Source organism: Mastomys coucha, unplaced genomic scaffold (genome assembly GCF_008632895.1).
Source record: "Mastomys coucha isolate ucsf_1 unplaced genomic scaffold, UCSF_Mcou_1 pScaffold12, whole genome shotgun sequence".
NCBI lineage: Eukaryota > Metazoa > Chordata > Mammalia > Rodentia > Muridae > Mastomys > Mastomys coucha.
The window spans coordinates 9,196,810-9,220,310 of NW_022196894.1; the positions used below are offsets into that span (position 1 = coordinate 9,196,810).

Consider the following 23,501-nt stretch of genomic DNA (forward strand, 5'->3'; position numbering starts at 1 on the left):
TGCCAACATCCCAATGTTTTGAAGGCAATTTCTCAATTGAGGTTCCCTCTGTTCTATGACAAATTTCTGCCAAAGTTACATAAAATATTGCATTTCTCATCTTTGACTAAAAAAAATAATAATCCTTTGTTGTCTGCTAAAACAGCAGTGACATTCCTTGAGAGGGATAGCAGCCAAGAGAGTATTGATGTTCCCCAGGGCCAACCAACAGTTGCCTCTAGACCTATAACCATAGTAAAGGCTAATCAGGGTTGTAGAGGAGAACTAGAAAGTATAGTCCATGAGGAAGTGCACTGCTCTACTAATGAGCTTAATGAGTCTGATAATTCATTCAAGTCGGGGGAATATGTGTGGTAATGAATTATAAAGGTGTGGGATGATGGAGGAAGAAACATAAGGCTGGATTTATTGATATGGGCCAACTGAGTGGAGGTTCTAGATTTAGTATGGAAGCTCACACAGTTATAAAAGGTGTTCAAGAGTGGTTGGCTGAAGTATTTGTCAAAAGATGTCTCACTGAAAAAAAGTTGGAAATGCCTGGTATTCTTTGGTTTAGTGTTGAAGATGGGATTTTAGGCTCAGGGAAATTGTAATGCTGTATAAAACCTAATCCTCCACAATGGGAAGACCCAGAACACATACCTTTCACAAATCTTGTAAGATGCAAATGGTGAAAGGGACACCACACATTTGAAGAGCTTTGTTTTTGTCCTTTTCCTTGTGCCAGACCTTAGGGTCAGAGACAATGCTGCTCAGTTGGATGAATTGAGTATAGTGGGTGTAACTGGGCCCTGGAGAAGCAGCACAGAATGAGCAAAGGCAAGGTGATTGCAGTTATCTTAATGGGAAGAACCAACAAAGCAATGCCCATATGTCAGGGCCCATGATAGACAGCACAGGCAAAGTGAATTTAATGCTGGCATGACTCATAGTGACCTTTGGTACTGGCTAATCAATCATGGTGTTTCCAGGCATGAAATAGATAAGAATCCTACTGCATTTTTGTTTTATCTTTATAAGCAGAAGAATTTTCAAGTAAATGAAAGAAAGGCTACACTGGATGGTGGCAAAAAGCAATCTTGGCCCATGAACCAGTTTCTAGGCTTGAGCCATTTTGCAGACCCAGAACTCCTTGAGGGCCATCTTAAAGGATGTTCAGGTTTCCCAGAGGAAAGACCTTGATAAAATACCTAAGAGTTTTACTGTTACCTTTTCTTCCAGCCCTTTCCAGAAAGGCTCAGAGCCTTTTATGAGGGTAATTGTACACTGGGGAAAATCTGACAGACTAGGTTCAATGGAATTCCAAGCCAGATTTCTACAATGGAGGTAAGGAAGATTATGTCTGGAGTACAGGGGAGGCTTCAGGTCATCTCTTGGTGCTTCCGTGTCCTGTGATTAGAGTCAGAGGGAAACTACAACAGTCTAATCCTGCTGACAAAGGACACAGATCCTTCAGGAAGGAAGCGATGGCTCACTTCTCCAGGAAAAGAGTAAAGACCTGCTGAGGTGCTGCTGAAGGTGGAAGAAATACAGAATGGGCAGTAGAGGCAGTAATATACCAGCTCAGGCCATGTGACCAGTTTCAGAAATGAGGATTATAATAGATATGTTTCTGTCATAGTTTGTTTAAAATGTGTTTGTACAGAAATGTGTTTCCTTTCTTTGATTTATTTATCATGCAATTTAACATTAATTAAAAGAATATCAGTTGTTATCATATTTAGGTTTTGAAATACCAATTTGAATTCCCCTCTAGGAACATTGCCACCTGTGGAGAGCCGCAGCTGCCACCCTAAAGCATTGTGATAAACAAGCCCTTATTTGGAAAAGCTGAGTGCCTCTAGTTTGTGATGCAAGCTGGCATGATTTCCCACAGCCTATTATGATTTGCCGTGTAGCCGATGCTGATTGGGACTAGGGAAAGTATTTAACCTGCGGGTGCTGGGGGCTGAGGAGAGAGAAGAGGAGAAAGGAAAAGGAAAAAGAGAAATTAATGAATGATTCTGTAGTACAAGGTTCCTGAATAAACTGCTTGGAGAAGAGTTCGTGGTTGCCTCCTTATTTCCACTGGTCAGTGAGGTGGAGACAAATGGTGGCCCGTATGGGGATATCTTCTACGGCTCAGAACTCCTTGCTGTCAAGGCAGTCGACTGGTAAGTTCCTGGGTAAGGTGGGACGAAAAAGGAAGGACCTCGGTAAAGAGGCAATAAGGTCTCCAGGTTGGAGCAATAAAGTCCCGTTAAGGGCAAATCAAAAGTGATAGTATGGGGAACTCGCAATCTTGCCCCATGTTTATTGCTCTTAAGGAGCTATTAAAAGCAAAAAAGAATTGAAGAGAGGAACCCTAGAAAGATTTCTGTCAGAGGTAGATATTGTTACCCCTTGGTTCGCAGTGTCGGGTCACCTGACGCTGCCCAGCTGGGATGAATTAGGGAGAGATCTGGACTTCGCCTGAGAGGAAGGAATCATAAAAGGAGGAGTGTGACCAATCTGGAAACTGATTAGGAGCTGCCTGGAAAATAAAGTGTGTTCTAAAGCAGTAGAGAAGGGACAGGAAGCATTAGAACAGCTGGAGGAAGAGAGGTCAGCAAAATCTGAGAAAGATCAGACTGATGAAAGTGGCTCGGACTCTGAAGGGGAACTTGAGAAGCTAGTACAGAAAATGGAGAAGTCCACCATTAGGGTGGAGCTCACAGGCCCAGGGCCGCCTGTATCCTTACCTTCCCCCCTATAACACTGCCACTTAAACAAACAGGCTGCTGCTAATTGAGCAGCTGGTAATTCTGCCTGGGATTTGGATATGCTTTTGGGACAGGGCAGGTTTGTGCAGCAGCAAATTGGATATCTGCCGCAGGTGTATGAGCAAGTTAATATGCTTGCTACAAGAGCATGGAAGTCATTGCCTAACAAGGGAGAAGTTGCAGGAAATTTGACCAAAATTATTCAGGGACCTATGGAGCCCTTTTCAGACTTTGTAGCTAGAATGGTAGAAGCAGCTGGAAGGATTTTCGGAGACCCAGATGTGGCCATGCTGCTGATTAAGCAATTAGTTTATGAGCAATGTACCAAGGAATGCAAGGCTGCCATAACTCCCTATAAACATAAGGGACTTGAAGCTTGGATGAAAGTATGTAGGGAACTGGGCAGTCCATTAACTAATGCAGGCCTTGCCGCTCTGGTTATGCAGATAATGCAAGGTAACAAGTGGAACCCGGGTACATGCTTTCAGTGTGGACAACTGGGATACCTTAAAAGGTAATGTCCCAATAGAGGAAGAACAGCAGAAACAGGAGCTATGCAGGACCATCCAAATCACTGGGCCAACGAATTCAGATCAATGAAAGATATTAATGGACAGCCACTTACTACAGGCTATGGTGGAGCCAGCTCAAAAAACGGGCAGCAGGGCCCTCGCCCGCAGGGCCCACAAATATATGGGGCGATGGAGAACAAGCCAGAGGGGAATTGGCCAACCCTGCAGCATCCCAACCAGTGCGGAGAGCCACTAAGGGGAGCACAGGATTGGACCTCTGCTCTGCCACCAGACTTGTACTAACCCCTCAGATGGGTGTTCAGTTAATAGAAACAGATTTCCAAGGTCCACTCCCCAAGGGAACAGTGGGGTTACTAATTGGCCATTTATCATCAGCATTAAAGGGTTTAGTTATTCATCCTGGTGTCATAGATCCTGATTATACTGGGGTTGTTAAGATTATGATTTCCTCCCCCAAGGGATTGTTTCCATCTTCCCCAGAGATAGATTAGCTCAGGTTCTTATTCTTCCCAGTTGTCATGAAATGTTTCCATCACAAAATAAAGAATGAGGAAAAGGAGGGTTTGGTTCTATGAGATCAGATGGAGCCTTTGTAAGCCTACACCTAGGTCAACGTCCTCTTTTGGAGATAAGAGTGGATGGAAAAAAATTTTTAGGGCTTCTTGATACTGGTGCAGATAGAAGTATTATAGCAAAGAAGGATTGGCCAAAGGATGGCCTCTTCAAGAGTCCTCTCAAACTCTCCAAATTAGGTTATGCAAAGACCCCCACCATGAGTGCAAGAGAATTGCCCTGGGAAGATGCAGAGGGACATTCAGGGAAAATCCAGCCATTTGTACTTGAACTTCCGGTATCATCATGGGGACGAGATCTATTATAAGAAGGCAGGGGCTGGGTTTTTCCTAGGGGCTGCTGAGGAAGGTATACCCATCACTTGGAAGTCAGAGGAACCAGTGTGGATTTCTCAGTGGCCTTTGTCCTCTGAAAAATTGACGGCTGCAGTTCACCTTGTACAAGAACAGCTTGAATTGGGGCATATCAAACCCTCGGTTTCACCATGGAATACCCCTATTTTTGTAATAAAGAAAAAATCAGGAAAATGGCGATTGTTACATGATTTAAGAGCTATTAATAGACAAATGGAGATCATGGGGCCAGTTCAAAGAGGATTGCCATTATTATCAGCCCTGCCAAGGAAATGGCCTATAATTGTAATTGATATTAAGGGTTGTTTCTTTTCTATTCCTTTATGTACTGAAGATAGTGTTAGATTTGCATTTACCTTACCCTCTGTTAAGAGCCTGATAAAAGATTTCAATGGGTGGTTTTACCCCAGGGTATAGCCAATATGTAGCCCATGCCCTTAAACTGATTAGAGATTAAAACAAAAAGGGGGAATAGGCTATGGCTTTACCTTGAGAGAAAAGATATCTATTGCTCTCCTTACTCAGATCCGGTATTGACGTGGGTGAGAGGATCTGTTTGTGTGTTTCCACAGGACCACCGAGATCCCATTTGGATTCCTGAATGGCTTATGAGGAAAAGCGCCCCACCTCAATAATGCTGAGTGGGGTGAATGGGAGTTGTACGGATATTTCTCCCATGGCCATGATTGCCGGTGGAGCAGTAGGAAATGCCTCGTTTGAAAAATTATATCCTTGGTCTGACCCTTGTATGTGTTTGGGTGCCGTTTGTGTTTATAGTTAGTAATGCTAGCCTTAGTAAAGGAAACAGGAGTAAGCTAGATTGTAGCCCTCAGGATAGATTCCCCTTGCTGTGGTTGCCAGGATACCCATGTATATTCCCTGGCCGGTGGAAAGCCCTACCTCTCTTGCCTTATTTAGGCACAAGAGAGACTGTGACATGACAGCAGCCATTGTTACAGCCATTACATTCACGGCGGTTGGAGCCACAGCTTCTACTATTGCATTGAGTTCCACTGTTCAGACAGCTAGCACACTCAATAATTTAAAGAGTGGGCGGGTATTGGAACCGTGGGTGCTTTACTGGTCCTTGTCAGTATATTGGCATTGTGGTGTATCTATACGGGTTCAGCAGCAATGACAGGCTGCTTTGGTAGTGCAAGCATTTGCAGCCCTGCAGGTGGGGCAATCTCCACAGGCTTGGTTAACTATTCTGAATGTTCTTGTTCACGCTCAGGATGCAAGGCTAAGCACTGCACTAGAGATCAGCTTCTAGCGGTCTCTTGGAGAGCACGTCTGATTGCATGTGGGTTGATGCCCCAGGTCCCACCTCCAGGAAAAAGGCATAAGGCGGGCATGGCACCAACTTGGTTCTACGAGTTAGGGCTCTGGCAAATAAATCACCTAAGACAGAGACATGTGCCGAGTGGCTATGCTAAATAAGCCCAGTTTGTAGTACAAACTAGATGTACATGTTCTCAAAGACGGATTTGATATTTTGCCAAGAGATATTATCACTAGGTTGTAGGGCCATTGCAATGTCCTTCTCATGGTACTGGAGATCAGACCTCTACTCTTGCCTGTTGCATTTAAAACAAAAAGGGGGAACTGTGGAGAGCCGCAGCTGCCACCCTAAAGCACTGTGGTAAACAAGCCCTTATTTGGAAAAGCTGAGTGCCTCTAGTTTGTGATGCAAGCTGGCATGATTTCCCGTAGCCTATTATGATTTGCCACGTAGTCGATGCTGATTGGGACTAGGGAAAGTATTTAACCTGCGGGGGTTGGGGGCTGAGGAGAGAGAAGAGAAGAAAGGAAAAGGAAAAAGAGAAATGAATGAATGATTCTGTAGTACAAGGTTCCTGAATAAACTGCTTGGAGAAGAGTTCGTGGTTGCCTCCTTATTTCCGCTAGTCGGTGAGGCGGCGACAGCCACCTATTCTAAAGTTTGTAAGGCATATAAGGTTGTGCAAAAGAGAGTTATAACATACTAGGTGTAATTATGACCTGGATAATCAATGCATTTCAGTTATATGTGTGATAGTTATGTCCTGCTAGGTTTAATTATGACCTGGTTATTTTTTCATTTGAAAATGAATCATGTCATAAGGAGATATAATTGTGTGTCAATTTGACAAGTGGTGGGCTTATGGTAGCTATTCTTGCTTCTCAAATTTGACTATATCTGAAACTAAAACCCAAGCAGCTGGGTGGGGACTTTGTCCTAATTAAGTCATTGAAAGTGGAAAAAACCCATTTAAATCTACCTCTTTTGAGGTAGGGAGTTATACTATTAATCCAGATCTTTAAATAAGAAGAACCACTTTAATCTGGGCCACAACTTCTGCTGGCAGCCTAACATGAAAGCTGGACATGGAAGAAGGAAGCTTTTGTTCTTTGCCTGTTTGCTCTCCCTCTCATTGGCAAGTCCATTCATTCATTGGCATAGAGTCTACTTCTTTGGGATTCTGGTGTATACTGAAGACCAACAGAGACATATAGCCTTGTAGACTGAACATCACAGGATTCTTGAACCTTTAGCTGATAGGCAGCCATAATTGGATTAGCTAGAGTACAGCCTGTAAACCACACTAACAAATTTCATATCTATATATGGAGATATAGATACATGTAGATATATAGGTATGTGAATACACATGTTCATTCTTTAAGTTCTGATCCCTTAGAGAATCTTGACTGATACATCTCCTATAAGCTGTTATTCAATGAGTGACCAAAGATCTCAAAACAAAACAGGCTATTGCTCTTTGCTGCCCACCATAATTAGATGGTAAGTCTCTATTGCTAAAGACATAATACACTTTGGATGCAAGACACAGAGAAATCTATCTTGAACTGATGGGGAACTTTTCCCTGTTGGGTAACTTTTATGATGCTGGAAGGTGCTTTGAAGTCTGCTGGGAGAAAAAGGTCTTATCCACACTGAACCCTGCATACTACAATACTGACCTGTCTGGCAAGATGTGTCCAGTGGTGCTATAGCAGCATGACTATTTATGAAGTAAAAAAACTATTCTCATGATTGGATTTGAGGCCTGATGCATGAGAGGGAATTCATACCTGATACTTTAAACATGGCCAAACCCATGGCTAGGGAAGTCATAGGCTCTAAGGTACTTCTTAATATTGTTTTTCTAAATACTCGTGTTTTCAAACTGCCTTCTAAATATATATATGCCCATATCCACAAGGCTCTCAGCCTTGGCCAGAGAAGCTTCTTATTGCAGTAGGTAGTGGTTAATGCAAAGATTTATAACTATTTCTAGTGTAAAGAATATGTGACAGATGTAGAGGCTCATAGCCATCCATTGAACTGAGTACAGGGTCTCCAATGAAGGAGTTAGAGAAAGGACCAATGAAGCTTAAGGGTTTTCAGCCCCTTAGGACGAACAACAATATGAACTAACTAGTACCCTCAGGGCTCCCAGGGACTCAACCACCAACCATGGTGGGACTGATTGTTTTGGCAGCATGTGTATAGTAGAGGATTGCAAAGTCGATCATCAATGGGAGGAGAGGCCCTTGGCCCTGTGAAGGTTCTGTGCCCCAGTGTAGAGGAATGCCAGGGCCAATAAGTGGGAGAGGGTGGGGTGGCAAGCATGGGGAGGGGGGAGGCAACAGGGGTTTGTTCTTATTGTTTTTGTTTGTTAGTTGGTTGGTTTGTTTTTTAGAGGGGAAACTGGAAAAGGAGAAATCATATGACATGTAAATAAAAAATATATAATTAAAAAACACAAAAACAAACAAATAAATAAAACAAAAGCAATAAAAAAAAAGAATATGTGACTATAAGTGCTCACCTACAGACAAGACATACTTATCAACCCCCTCCTTAACTAGCATTAGGGAACCTTGTGAAAAAGGAGGCAGAAAGAATATGATAAAGAGGAGAATTGTGAAATACTGCCCTCTGGACATGGCACAGCATTTTCACACAGAAACATGGGAGCTGTTATTACAGGCACAATATCAAACCTATTAAAATCCATATGGAGTGGGGATGGGAACCTGAGGCCCCTACCTCAAGGCTTCTTGACAGTCAGTGACTGCTGGGAAGAGAAAGTCCTTTGCAGGTGTGGTTACTGGTGAGTTGCCTGTGCCCCTGGGGATGAACTCCTGTCCATGCACATACTGGCAGAGAGAATTAGACTCAATTGGTTAAAAAATAAAAACATTGGCGAAGTGTGGCAGTATACACTTTAATCCCAGCATTCAGAAGAGTGAGGCAGGTGGATCTCTGAGTTCAAGATCATCTAGGGCAACATCGTGAGATCTTATCTCAGAGAAAAGGAATAGGGTTTAGAAAGACATATAATAAAATAAAAACATTCACCCTACATCCCTTCCTAGCTCCTCCTTTACTTCCCCATATCCCATCCCCTTTTAAAACACTCTTGTTACTTTCAAGTTACACACACATGCATGTGTGTGTGTGTGTGTGTGTGAGAGAGAGAGAGAGAGAGAGAGAGACAGACAGAGACAGAGAGACAGAGAGACAGAGAGACAGAGAGAAATGTCCATATTGTAGGATTCATTTGGAAGGAGAGTTTCCATTCATACATTCTGGCAGTGAGTCACATAATATCAGATAAATAAGTACAATAAAAATATAAGACTAAAAACAAATCTTTCCCTAGGATCCTATTAAAGGAGAAGCCTCTGGGAAGTTAGATGGTTATCTAAGCTAAAATAGGAATGATGGAACGAGAAATGCTAGTAAGAATGGCATGCTAGTTCAATGGCAGTTGAACAGCAGTGGGGAGAGTGAATCTGATGGCAACAGTAAGAAGACATGAGGCTGCAGCTGTTGGTAATAGGTCTGAATAAGCCAAGGTCACTGATCTCATTTCGTCAAATAAAATAGCAAATTACTAGGAGGTTTTTAGCAATTTAGTGCTGAGTTACCACACTCACCACACCACAAACACACATCACACCACACACACACACACAGCATACACACCACATAGGGTTTTATTTTATTTTTTGTTCATTTGATTGTTTGTTTGAATCAGAGTCTAGCTATGTTCTCCATGAATTAGTGACATAAGCTGACTGGGTTTGAACTCGCAGTCCTGCTGCCTGAGTGCTGGGACTATGTGTTTATTCCGTCACATTCTTCTTTAAAAGTTACCTTATATCTCTCCAAACCTATCTGGTTAAACAGACTATGGTGGGAAGATGTGTGTGTGTGTAAGAGTGAAATTAGTGAGTAAATAAATCAGGAAGCTCTGTAGACTCCAGAGGATGGGAGGTCTAGGCTTAGATGTGGCCATAAGATGGGCAGGTGCAGGGAAGTTAGACTGTGTTGGGGACGGACAGCTTTTAGAGCTTACATAGGAACTGATACGGATGTGAGAGAGGTGAATCAAAATTCATCATCAAGTTTGAGGTAAGAAATTACCAGCTTTACCAGGGGTCTTGTAAGGATGGATTACATATCAACAGACAGTAGGTATGAGAATGTGTAATTTAGCAATGGTCAAATACCTAGTCCATAGCATTCATTCACTGTGTGTTTATTTGTTCAACAAATATATGTCAGGTAGAGGGGAAATAGGAGGGATCAAGACAGTCCTGTCCCTGGTTGAATTTATAGTGTGGAACGGAAATAATCCATGTTCCTATGGGCATACATAAAGAGAAATTTTCAATACATTTTGATAGTTCTGAAAACCATGGGAAATTCCAGTCTGTGTACACTGAAGCTCAAAGCACATCCCAGTAATGGCTGCCTGAACTTCCCAGGGTTTGAAGAAAGCCAGAAGTTAGGACCATGCAGATCCTGTGGTCACACTTAGGGCACATGGTCTTTTGTTTAGGTTCTGATTGCTCTGCTACATGCACCTCCAGATTTTTTCCTTTCAGCTTTCTGCTCACATGCTCCATTGGTGGCCACTGTGGGAGCCTTAGCCAGAGCTTATTGAATCCCTACTATTCATTGTGTACTGCAAGGGCCACCAAAAAGCAAAGATGATACATCTCTGTGATGATTGAATATTAAATGTTCTCTACAGGCCTAAGGGGGCTTCGGCCTGATTAGTGGCAGAAGTTCAGAGGGTGGCCCTTGGAGCTAAGACCTGTTCTGTTCTCTACTTTCTCATCTGCCGGGGTAGGAACAAGCCATGCTCCATGTTCCTGCTTCCTTGAATTCCACCATAATGAACATTCACCTCTGAAACATGAAATCATGATTTAAAAAAAGTCTCTTAAATCACCTCCAGCAGGCATTTTTGTTACAGTGATAAGAAAACTAGTACACTCTTCCCTTTACCCAGGAGACAACAGTCTAGCTGGAAAACAGACTATCAAACAGCTGTGTCAGTGTGGCATAATGTATGCAGTATATGACAGAGAAAAATACAGGTCACCTTGGGTCACAGAAGAGGGCACTTTTAGATGTGTATGTGTGGGGTGCTTTCAGTGAAATTATCATACAGCAAGTTAGGCAAAAGGAGAAAGAAATGGAACCCAGTGTCTTAGTCAGGGTTTCTATTGCTATGAAGAGACACCATGACCAAAGCAATTCTTAATGTGACCTACTCCTTAGCCAAAAAAGCCTTGCAACTCAGAACTAGCCTTCACCTGGAAGTGGTTCTCCCACCTGGGGTGAGCCAAACAAAAGGCTCACACACACACACATACACACACACACACACACACACACATACACACACAGTTCATGTGGTTACAGCTTACAGTTTACAAAGAAAAATATTTAATTGGAGCTGGCTTACAGTAAAGAGGTTTAGTCCACCATCTTCATGATGGGAAGCATGGTAGCATACGGGCAGACATGGTGCTTAAGAGGTAGCTAAGAGTTCTAGATCCAGATCCTCAGGTAGCAGGAGGCTTTTCTGAGGACACTGAGCCTGGCTAGAGCAGCTAAGACCTCAAAGTCCCTTCCCCCACCCACCACCATTCCCTAACCCCCACACTCCATGACACACTTCTTCCAACAAGGCCAAGCCTACTCCAACAAGACCATACCCCCTAGTAGCACTCTGTCCTGTGGGCCTATGGGGGATATTTTCATCCAAACCACTCTACCCAGAGTGGCTTCAGAGTTACTTCTCATGCCTCCACTTCCTGGATGCTAGGCTTAAGAATGTGTGCCACTTTGTCCAGTTTGTTTGGTGCTGGGGTGGAGCCAAGTGCCTCCTTGCATGACTGGTTAATTCTACCAACTGAGTTACATTTGCGGCTCCATAAGAAATAATTCTAAGGCATATGGAACAGAAAAAACTAAAAGTACAGCCTCTATTACTAGCACGGGATTATGGTAAAACTCTGAGGGTTATACAGTGGCATCACTCAGAGGGAGAGATGTCCTAGTTTTCTGGCATTAGCTGCCACTTCCTGCTTCTCCTGAGAACTGCTCCATCTTCACCATTCTCACTCTTTCCAGTGTGAGAGATACTGGGTTCTCTTACTTAGGGATCCAGGATCAAAGAGGGAAAGACACCCATACCACCTCTGCAACATCAAGACTCTGCTCTCTGCTTTTTGTTGCCACTCAGCATCTTGGCAGTTGACCAGACAATCCCAACCCCAGTTTATCCACTGCTATTTTAATGACACGGAAGGTGGGAAAGTGACATTCTAAGAACATGTCATCTTTAACATATTGGTTTTGATTGGAAAATAATACTATTGTCCACTTCTGGTCTACTGTTGGTATACCCAATATGTCCATGGAGAAAATTAACATGCCATCACTGTTATCTGCCATCCTCTTCCATTGCCTGCTGCTCTCTTTCTCCCACACTATGGCATGTATATTCTGGAGGAGACCATGTCTATCCATTCAGGGGAAATGGGCTGAGTTTCCTTTGTATATACACAGACATAGGAGGGAAAGGATGGAGCAAGGGCACCACAGTAATTCCTTGCTAGCCAAGCAGGGGTTTGTGCATCCAAGTTCTGCACATCAATCCTTGGCAGCAGAAACTCAGAAGGCGGTGGAAGGGTTGTAGACAAGATAAAACACTTATGTTTAATTGCTTAGAGAGGGTCAGAAACAATTCTCTATTCAGCTTTGTCAAGCTAATTAGTTGGGAAAGAATGTGCTTAGCGCACAAACAAGAAGCTGATTTCTATAAGCAATTAGGAGATGATCTTAATTTTAATCACTTAAACACTCATCCCATCACAAGGCTGGGAAGACATCAAAGTTGGGGCTGCACAACTGCAAAACTTTGCAAACCTTTAAACTCTGGGGATGAAACCCTCATCTTCCTCTCTGTAATGCTGTTCCTCTTTGGGTCCCCAAGCATTCATTCCCAAATGCTCAGTAATGACAGCGTCAGGCTGGATTGCCAAGGATGCTGGGGAAAGTTCCGCTACTAAGCTTTCAGCACAGCCTCCGGTTCTTTCCCCAGCTAATACTGCACATGCTGTTTCTTGATTAATGGTTTACATGTCTTCCCTGTGCGCGGCTGTAAACACTGGGTGACCAGTGTGTGTCCACCAAGCAGCCACTGTGCCTTGTATGATGGGTTGTATAGATGGTGCTGAGAAAATCATACATGAGTAAATCAATGATGAATGATTGCTTTCCTGAAGAGGAAAGAAAGACTGTGTCAGAGGTAGTAGCTGGGGTGATAATGAGCTGCAATGTACACACTACACACCAAGAACAGGAGCTGCCTTGCTCCAATTTTTCTATAAAATTGAACACTAAGTTTAAAATGGAAATGAATCACCAAATGCAAGATTCTCCAATTCTCTTCTTGTTGATTAAATAAGCAGGGCCAATATTTATTAAGCACATGGCACCTGCCAAGCAATGTGACACAGCATTCATATGCATCCTGCCGTTTGTAACTTGAGCTGCCTGCCTCCACTGGCCCTCAAGTATGCTCTCCATACCGGACCACCAATCTGATACTGGGATTCTTAGCTATATAGACTGCATAGATCTTCTTGGAGGGATCCAGTGAGTAGGAGGTACCAATGGAAAGCAGAGGCAAAGATGACAGTGAGAGTTTCTCACCATGGGGGAACTAGATGTGTCTGTCTTGCTGAAGATTACCTGTAACTTGCAGCCTCTCCAAACATCTGCGTTCCATTGGGTGTCAGAACCACCTTCTTCCCAGCTCCTGAGGCTTGCAGTTGACACCAGCTCCTGTCACATCCAGCATCATTTGTCCTGTCTTCTGGATTTCTTCATTTCTTCCAGTTGTTTTTATTAAGACTAGGTCTCTTGTAGCCCAAGGGAACCTCTATAATTAAGCATGACCTTATCTACCTCTACCTCCTCCAGGGTGGCCTGGGCCATCACACTCAGTTTATGCTGTGCTGAGTTTAGAACCCAGGGCTTCACTCAGGTCAGACAAGCACTCTATCACCTGAGCTACAGTCCCAGCTTGCCTGTTTCTTCTCTCAACAGTTGTTGAGAGGAAAGGGGGCTCACATTTACATTTTAAATGGAGAACATTAAGTCTAAGGGAGCCAAAAGCATTTCAAGGTCACATCATCAGTGGCTGCAGAACCTCAGTCTGTCAGACTGTAGTGCCAACATGCCCTTCTGCTATCTCCACAGGAAGATATGTGGGGAAAGGCTAGTGTTCCAGGGTCCAGCAGTAACTCATGGGAAATCCAAATGGAAGAATGTCTAGTGGAGGCAAGAACAGAATTCTTTCACAACTCACGATCCACAGATGAACACTTAGCTTTTAGCTCTGTGGGGTGGTGGTGGTTCACTGAGGGTTCAAAGCCCATCATTGACCCAGGTGGGTGAATAAGTATTATAATGTTTGATTCCTCCAAACATTATATTGCCTGCTAGAATCACACCACAGATGCGTGGAGGTGTGAACAAGAGAGCCTGGAGTGGATTTACTCTTGGAGAGAGCCTATAAATATGTGTGCTGGGTACCATGACTCACTCTGGGCTGGTTTCATTGGTTTTGGTTTGACTGACTCAGACTTGTTGGCAATAACCAATGAGATCAGAGTAGGAACCAAACTATTTGCAGAAATTGGAAGAAAACAAGATATTTTCTATCTAGCTTTATTCTGACAACTTTTTCTTCATTTAGAAAGACACTAAGACACCATGAGGTGGGGGAGGAGGGGGGCAGGAAAAGTGGTTCTAAATGAACTTGCTTGAGAATAATAAGGATTTGGGATATAGAATATATTTTAGAAGTTGCTTCACAATATATCACACCAGTTCTGCTCAAGTGTTCTCACTCCGTTCCACATCAGCAAACTAGGGATCGTAGCTCAATGGGTCGTGGTATATAAAGTACCTGACTGACAAAAGCAACTTGTGCACCACTATTGTAGTTTCCTCTTATATGCTCTAGTCCCTTGAAAATCTTACAGCCAAGTTTCAGGAGTCAATAGTTGTCATTGGTAAAGATCCCCTTTTTGTTGTGTAGGAAGTGCCTGTTGACAGGTTTATAAGTTAAGTTTTGCTGCAGTAGCAATATGGAACCATCTCTTATCTTATTGTTTACACCCCAAAACATATATCTGCCCAAATATACTTTACCATTCCTCTCTACTTTAGCCAGTGGCTTATCTCAGAAGCTGCAGGGGCCATGGATGGGGATCAGGTCCAGTCAGAGTGCTTCTCTGGGGTTTAGATGTCTGGAACTTAGATGTCTTGTTGGCACTATGGTCTGATAAGATGTAGAGTTTGGGTGGTATTGATGTCTCCTTCCATGGGGGAAGTGAAGACCATAGACTGGGCAGAGAATTTTAAATGAAAGCCATCCCGGGATAGCACTGATTGAGAAAATGGAAACATTTAAATTATTAGCCCAAGTGTGCATTGGTTTGGCTTTCCAGGAGCACCCAGAGTCTCCAGTTTTCTGAAACTCACTGTATCATTTGTAACCAAGAGTCATAAAGTACCATCTATCCAGTTAACATTATTTTGAAATAAATTTAGTTTGGTGCCCACTCATTTTTATTCCATGTCAATTCTGCTTTGATTTTGCCCATTTATTAAATGTAAGAAGTGATTTTTTTTTTTAGAAAAAATCTTTTTAAAAGCAAATTATGTGCAAATGACATTGTCCAGAGGCTGGTACATAAAGCTTCTCAACAGTGGCCCTGCAGTATTTCTTTCTGTATTATGTACCAGGCTAAGTGGGTATTCTCCATTTTCATCCTGGAAGAAATGGTTTCCACCTCCTTCCTCATCATGCTGTGTACATTTGAGCTGGTCCAGTTTTAGGGGAGATATGAATTAATTTGTGGGATGGGAGATACATTGGAATTTGGGAGAAGAATCCTTTTTAAAGCAACTGAGCTCACTCAATAAGAGCAAAGAAAACTAATACAATCAAACTTGAGCATGGTCCCTGTAATCAGTAACCAACTGTAGGACACATTTGAACTATTCTGCCTGACCCTCTGGAATGTTTGGATACCACGGACATGTATCATCCAGTAAACTTGATTGCCACTAATTGGCATCTCTTCCTGGCTCAACCCCTGATAGTTTTATCATCCCATCCTTTTCTTTCTATATTAAATCTACATACCCAAAAGATATCACACATCCCCCAAACTGTATGAAAAATTTTAATTTCATATCAGAGAATGTGAGCCATGTATTTCAGGATAAAGTTTTAAAAATCTAATAATGAACTGTTATTGGCTGACTCCCTGACCTTTGGTCTCAGAATTAATATAAATACTTAATTTTTCTCTATTGTCTGGGAATCTCCTATATTAAGACTTGTTTTCTCCTACAGCTGATGCTAATTCTCTCTGGAGTCCCTCCTTAAATGCAAAAGAAGTCAGCACAGACAACAAGACATGTGCACATCTAATAACCCAGTGGTGTAACTATACTGTGTGCACATCTAATAACCCAGTAGTGTAACTACACTCTAGCATACAGAGCAGCCAGCTGCTTGTACAGTGAATTAAAAACTGTTTGGTAGCTACAATGTTAGCTAATAATTCTAAAGCATGCATCATTCAATTTTTAAATTATAGTTTTTATTTTACAGGCAAAACCAGAACTTTAAAGAGTTTGAAAGGCTTCTCTGAGGTCACACCTATAGCCTGGTAAAAGCAGAACTCAAGCCTGGGTCAGGGCTTAATAAACATCTACTTGCCTGGTTCTAACAGGTGCTCAGATAATGCATATAAAAATGCCTTTTAAGCAACGAAGAGTTTCAGAAATGGGAGCCATAATCATTTGGAGGAGAATAAGGCATTGCTCCAGTACCATTCTCCTAGATCACTGTGCCATTACACACTTCTGGGTCACAAGGGGTAAAAATCTTGAGACATCAAGTTTGGACAGTGACTCATCTCTCCTCACATAACTTCAAACCACATCAGAATGCATAATGGTAAAGGCACTGGGTGGTTACTCCAGGAGACTTTCTTTTGTCCACAGGAGGCAGGATAGCAAGACTAGGATGGGGAGGGGAATGGATTCTTCATGACCTATATAATACCTGAGACACTTGACTCTGGTATATAGGAAGCAAGTTCTGAGAAGATCTGTAGCTGTCCAGCAGCCATGGACGAACTGGGTTTACTTGAAAGGGGGGCTGGAAATGAAAGAGGCAGGGCAGGAGGGGGACAAGAGAAGAATGAAGCCAAGACAAAGTTCTGATCAAGTTTAATAGTCAGCACTACGTTTATATAGGGAAAGCCCACAGACCCATCCTTTGTTTCAGCTGTATTATGTTGCAAAGCAAGGCAGTCTATTATTCTAAGTTCCTGTGGGAAGTTACCCCTGCAACTAAGGCAGATGACTCTACCTAGGTCATTAAGGTCCAACGAAATGCTCATGGTCTATTCAGCCTGCTCAAGGCTGGGAAGTACAGAGAGATCCTAGTTTCTGCACTGACCTATACCACTGTTCAGTCTCCGTTACACACACACACACACACACACACACACACACACACAGTGCATGATACAAACAGGAAAGAGTGGAGGTTTATTGCTATCTACAGAGCAAGATTTAGTGCTAGAGAGACAAGAAGGGGGTTGAGTATGTGGCTCAGTAACAGCACTCATGTTCAGCATGAAGAAGGGACTAGGTTCACCTCAAATAAAATGAAAGGAGAAAGGGTGGGGAGAGAAGAAACAATGGGGACAGTGATCTTCAACTTGGATTTAATGCAATGCTTCTGACCACAGAACTAGGCAACATTAGAGGCCTATGAAGAGGGGCTGGAGAGAGGGTTCCACAATTAAGAATACTGGCTGCTCTTTCAGAGGCCATGGGTTTACTTCCCAGCACCTATATGTAGCTCACAACTATCTGTAATTACATTTCCAGGGAAACTGATGCCACTTCTGGCCTGTATGCATGTGGTGCACAGACATACATGTAGGCAAAACAACACACACATAAAATAAATTTTTAAAACTTTTATTCATGAATTAATTGCTTCTGGTCTATCACTAAGACCTCTTGGTCCTCTTTGGTTCATATTCAGTGTAGAGTTGTGAGAATTCTGCTATAGTATTAGTCAGTAGCCTTCCACCAAAATTTCTGAGGGGGGACCTGAAAGATAGATGGGGACATCAGGAAAACCCACCCCATTTGGGGACTGGAGAGATTGGTTGGTGGGTAAGAATGCTTGCTGCACAAATGTGAGGATCTGAGTTCAAATCCCTAGCACCCTCATAAAATGTCAGGCATGGCTAGGAGCATGCCTGTAGCCTTTACAGTGTAAAAGACAGAAAATTGCCAAAGTTTGTTCGCTTGGTATCAGCCTGGCTCAGGTTCAGTGAAAGAACCCTATCTCAAGGGAAGAAAGCACAGGATGAGAGAACAGAACATGTAATGTCCCATCCACCACAGCCACTGTGTGCATATACAGGCATATACACCTATAAACGCATGCCCACATTCCCATATAAACCAACACATATAGTCACACACACACACACGCATGCATGCATGCATGTGCACAGAGAGAGAGATAAAGATGGTTTTTAGTATACCTAATCTGCCTAAATCTGCCTAAACCTTTCTACATTTTGGAAAAAAAATGAAGAAAAACAAATTAATAATAAGAATAATAATAGAACAATGGCCTACAGGTTAGTAAACAACTTCTACCATGAATGAAATGAAACATAAAGAGTATTATATTTTTAAAAACACATCAAAAGTGCCAAAGGTTCTTAAAAGATTTATTAGAAAGAGAAAAAATATCTAAATTTCATCTGGTATGCTACTAGTAAAATTCAAAGAAGCACAAACTTCTCAAGAACTGGTTAAATAAGGGGAGGTGCAATCATCCAGTGGAATATAATATGGCCATTAAAACCTTCGTTTTCAAAAACTAAATCCTGACATGAGGAGTGCTTGCAGTAGGCTGCCAAGGTTTTAAAACTGGGACTAAACAGCCATGCGCACTGCAGATTGCATATTGGTTTTGTTTCAAAAACACAAATTCTGACTAAAAGAAAATATTTCATTATGTTAATGATTTTTTGTTAACAAGATAATTGTCATTTTTATTCCTCTGTACTCTTTTATTTCCTGTACAAGCATACTATTTTTAAAATCTGAGAAGTATTTATGAATATGATTGAAAAAACATCTAATGGATAAAAATAATAATTGAGGCTAAAGAAGATAAAGATCATAAACTAAAAACCATTCGCCAACAGGGATCAAGTCAGACCCAGGACAGACAGACAAGGAACCACTCTCATGCGGTATGGAAATGCAACAAAAGATGCATGTAAGGTCATGTAAAATCATGTTTTAAGAACAGGGCATAGGACATTGTGGACACTAAACCGGTAGTGTATGAGTGACCTTGCCCAGAATACAGAGTCCAAGAACAAAGACAGGAAATAATAATAAGAGAAATGAAAAGCTGTGGAGAACCAAATATAGAGTTTCAACATACCACCAACTGATGTTTTGAGAAAGGAATCCTGAAAAATAGGACCAAAGCAATCATCAGAGTGGCAAAGTGGCTAAAGCTTCCCAGGCTGATCTGAACAGAGACAACGGACAGTGCTTGGTAAACAACGCCTCCCATAGGTTTAGAATTTCAAAGAGTAATTCAAAATTTTTCTGTGTGTATTCTGGTATAAAATAAAAGGAAAACACCACACTTTGCCTGGAAAGAGTGAAACGGGACACTGGCCTCAAGCCTGTCTTCTGTAACAACCCATTTAGAAGAAGACGGTGCACAACACCACGGCACCCACAAAATTCCAAGGCCAAGACTGAGGTCATCTTAGTAAACAGAAGTCAGTTTTATAACATAAATGCTCATCACTAACTAAAACCAAGTGCAACTGGGATAAAATGAAGTTCCTGCGCACTGTAGCATCCCCAGCTGGGGACTACATCTCAGAGAGAGACATGTCACAGGATTTTGAGAGACTGTGGATGGTCTGTCTCATAAGGCTGATGGATCATAACTGGGCAGTAAGGAAAAGTCTCACCACTTGTTGAAGGCATAATGGTCTGCTTGGAAAAGAACTAAGTTGGGAAAGAGATGAAAATATAAAGAACATCCTGAAGGTGGTGTACTAAAGCTAAATCAATGGAACTATAGTGTCCTCTATATTTGAAATAAAACATTTAGAAAAAATTAATTCCATTCACAATGTTGACAAAGTAGAAATTAAACTGTCAATCTTAGGAGGAAGCACACACAAATATGCGAGGCAATTCTAGCATAGGATTTCATATGAAGCCTGGAAGGGCTCAGGGCCATTCTCTTGAAGGCTTCTGCTGGGTGGGGGATTGGCTGTGAGGCAGTGTTTTCCCAGCATGACCTGAGGCCTTGGGTTTGATTGCTCATATGTTAAAAGCTAAATTCCTTTCCCTAAATTAGCTAATGCACTTCATTCAATGTCGGTTGGGATTCTGAGATTGTTTTAAGACTAAAGCAACAGTTCTAAAGATCATTTGGAAACATAAGTCTAACCAAGAGATTCGAGGGAACATAGAGTATGAGGATTTTTATAATTTTAACGCTATGTCAATCGAAATTGGATCCTAGCAGACAAGTTGATGAAGAAACAAAAGATGCAAAAATTAGCAGTAAGGAAAAAGAAACATATTGCTAGATCCATGAATTAAACAAAACTAATACAACCAAGTCAAAATGTTAAATGCAAACATATGAATAAAATCACCAAGCAAATAAAGTTTTTAATGTATGAAATGGAAAGAATTTCTCAGAAATGGAAGAAATTATGAAGCAAACTCTTACAACGTCAAACTACAGAAGAGTAAAAAACATCAGATGAAAGTTCATGTATTTAGCAAAAAGGTTAAAATTCAATAGAAACAAATAGACCTGAAGGGACAACTGGGAGAAGGGGAAGCCCAAGGGACAAGTTAATGATATTTACTATTCTGGTAAACAAACTTGGAAAAGAAGGCTCTATTCCCCTATCAAATAAACAGAGGCAAACTCTTAAAGCAACCCTCCAGGATACTGGGTTAGGAGACTTGGCAGCATCAATGGCCTCACTGAAAGCAGTGAGGGGAATCATAACGATCCAGTTTGCAACCTGCTTGCAGGGAATACGTTTTGATGCCTTGAAAATATCCCATTTCCTATGCTAAAGTATTTTTCTGGAAACATATTTTTGAAAAGTAGTTCATTTCCCAGGGCTCTCCCTATGAGGCTCAGAGAACATCAAAAAAGGGTGGGATTGAAAGAACCGTGGGAGCTGAAGGATAGGGAAGCATGCAATGGAATAGGGTTAGGTGAATGCGGGGCGAAGCCTTGTAGTCATTAATACACAGCAGTTGCAGCTGCATGCAGAGTCTAGGGAGAAAAGAAAGGACTGGAGAGACATAAGGGGAGGCGGGAAGTTAGTTGGCTGTAGGAGAGATGAGAGATGACAACGGGGCATTGTGACATCATGCTTTGTCAACTTGACAGTCTAGAATCACCTGAGAAGGCAGTCTCAGTGAGGAGCTGTCACCGTTGGGTTTGTCTGTGCGCATGTCTGTGAGGGGCTGATTTTCTTAACTGAGTTGACTGATGGGGGAAGATCCAGCCTGCTGTGAGCAGGCACTCCTAAATTGTGTAAGAATGAAGAAATCAAGTTAAGTGTGATCAAACCATCAAGTGAACCTTCATTGCTCCCTGCTCTTGACTGTGGGACTGATGTGACTTGCCATTTTAAATCTACATGCCTTGTCTTCTCTGTAAGCATGGACTGTGATCTGGAACTATAAGGTGAACTATAAACCTTTTCTCCTCTAATTTGCTTTTGTGAGGGTGTTTTGTCACAGCAGCAGAAATGACACTAGAGCAGGGTGATTGTGACCATGATGCCTAGTTTACTAGTGAAATATGAAGATAGCAGTACTAAGGAGACTGCTCTCAGGAAGGTGGGTGACAGCCTCCAAGAGCACTGATCTTTTCTTATTCTGCAGAGAAGGAAGGCCTGCCTTGGTATAATAGGGAGACAACACTGCATTCAGGCAGTCTTGCCTTCGCTTGCCCTCATCCTTTGGTTGAAGACTTACCTTACAAGGGTCTTTGTATTATTTACTTTTCTTGTAACCATGTATCCAAGAAGCAGCAGCTTGGGGAGGAAGGTGAGGCCATTTGCTTGCATTTTGAGGGACCACCATCCTTCATGGTGGAGAAAGCAGGATGGCACAGTCATGGAGCGGTTGGTCACATCCTGTCTGCAGACAGTGGAGAAAGATGGGTGGGTGCCTTTTCCTTTCTATTTAGTCCAGGACTGCAGCCCACAGATGGTGTTCCCAGCCCCTGGGTGACTCTTCCCTCTTTCCTTAAACATTGCTGGGAACACTCATAAATACACCCTAAGTGGGTTTCCATGGTGATTTAAAACCCAGTCAAGTTGACAACCAAGATCATTTCTCACAGTATTGTTGCTTTGTTCTCTAGAAATAGGGATGGGTGGGGAGAGGTCTGGCCCAAAGTACTGCCAGGAGCTTTGAGGGTAAGCCTGTCAGATCTAAGCCTGCTGTCTGGGGACTCTCTCTTCTCGACATAAAAAGCACACCCTCCAAGCTAGTAGCCAGCCAGTAGCTTATGCCAGCAGCTGGATCCCCAGTGCTTTAATTCCTGGCCCACTCTCAGCCTACCTCCTTGAGAGTTGGGTGGGGATGAGAAAGAAGCTGTTTGTCAGCTATAGCCAGGCTCCAGCTCGGTGTCCCTAACAACCACCTGCCCCAGAAAGGAAGACAGCAAAGCTCTGGAAAGCAAAAGGCTTGACTAAATCAATGTTGGTTCAGCTGTGGAATGCAATCACATATAGACTCTAAAAGCAGTGTTATTTTCAAACACATAGAGTGGGCATTTTCTAAGATCAAATGGGAGAAAGCATATCAAAAAATAGTATTAAATAAATACAAGTTTGTACCTCGGACGGGCTAGGTGAGAAAGGCTGTCCTTTTTCTCTGGATAGGGATATGGGGGATTCTTATTTTTTGCCATTTTATATTATATAAATTCTCCACAATATATTTGCACTGCTTTTATAATCAGACCCCCCCCCCAAAAAAAAAGACTATGTTATTTTTGAAGCAAGCAGAACCTCAGAGGTCACAGTGACTTTGTGCTGTCTGTCCTGTGTGCATCTGGAGAAATGAGCTCTTTGATTTTGGCCCAGGGCACTTTGAACATATGAGCACAAACCCACGAAAGATTTATTCTAGGCAATTCAACATGATTACTCTCAGTGTGATGATTCTGACCTTTTGTCCTTGCACAAGGTCAGTCCATCCATACACCTGCCCACTCATAGAAAGTGTGGTCACCAAGAAGAGCTGCCTACCTGGAACTGTTCTGAGCATGGCATCCACCTGCAGCTTTGACAAAGCTATGTCTCATCTTGAAAAGCAGACAGCAAGCAAGCAGCTGTGGAATAAGACATGGGTGATTGAGGTATTCACCCAGCCCAGGGGTATATAGAAGAACCAGAGTAAAGTCATTGTGATAGCCTTGGAGGAAGAGACAATTTGATTTTGGGCATGAAAGATGAAGACCTGGGTGGGTAGAGTAGGTGGGCAGGATATTCCAGAATGGTAAGAGAAATGTTACTATTTGTACCCTAAGAATTGAATAACATAGGAGGATGGAGTATCTAGGATTCTTTGATCATAAATCACAAAAGTTGATTCTAACCTGAGTATGGGGCAGATCTAACAAGCTCCTGGAGAACTGGGGAAATAGGTAGACTCAGCAAGTACAGCTTCAGGGAGCCAAATGGGTTCCATATGGAGCTGCTACAGGTGAGCCAGCCATTCTTAGCCTATGTTTTACTGAAACATCAGTTCCAAGGAGGGGCTTATGTAGCTGACCCTTGCATTGAGGAAGGGCTGC

At 42.4% G+C, this 23,501-nt stretch overlaps 1 long non-coding RNA gene across 1 annotated transcript; it reads left to right on the forward strand.

The window, feature by feature from the left end:
• The first annotated feature begins 21,083 nt into the window (after positions 1 to 21,083).
• LOC116086293 lies at positions 21,084 to 23,125 on the forward strand. The gene is made up of 2 exons (XR_004116864.1): positions 21,084 to 21,377; positions 22,892 to 23,125. It is a non-coding gene; the product is annotated as an uncharacterized LOC116086293 (long non-coding RNA).
• The last annotated feature ends 376 nt before the right edge of the window (positions 23,126 to 23,501 follow it).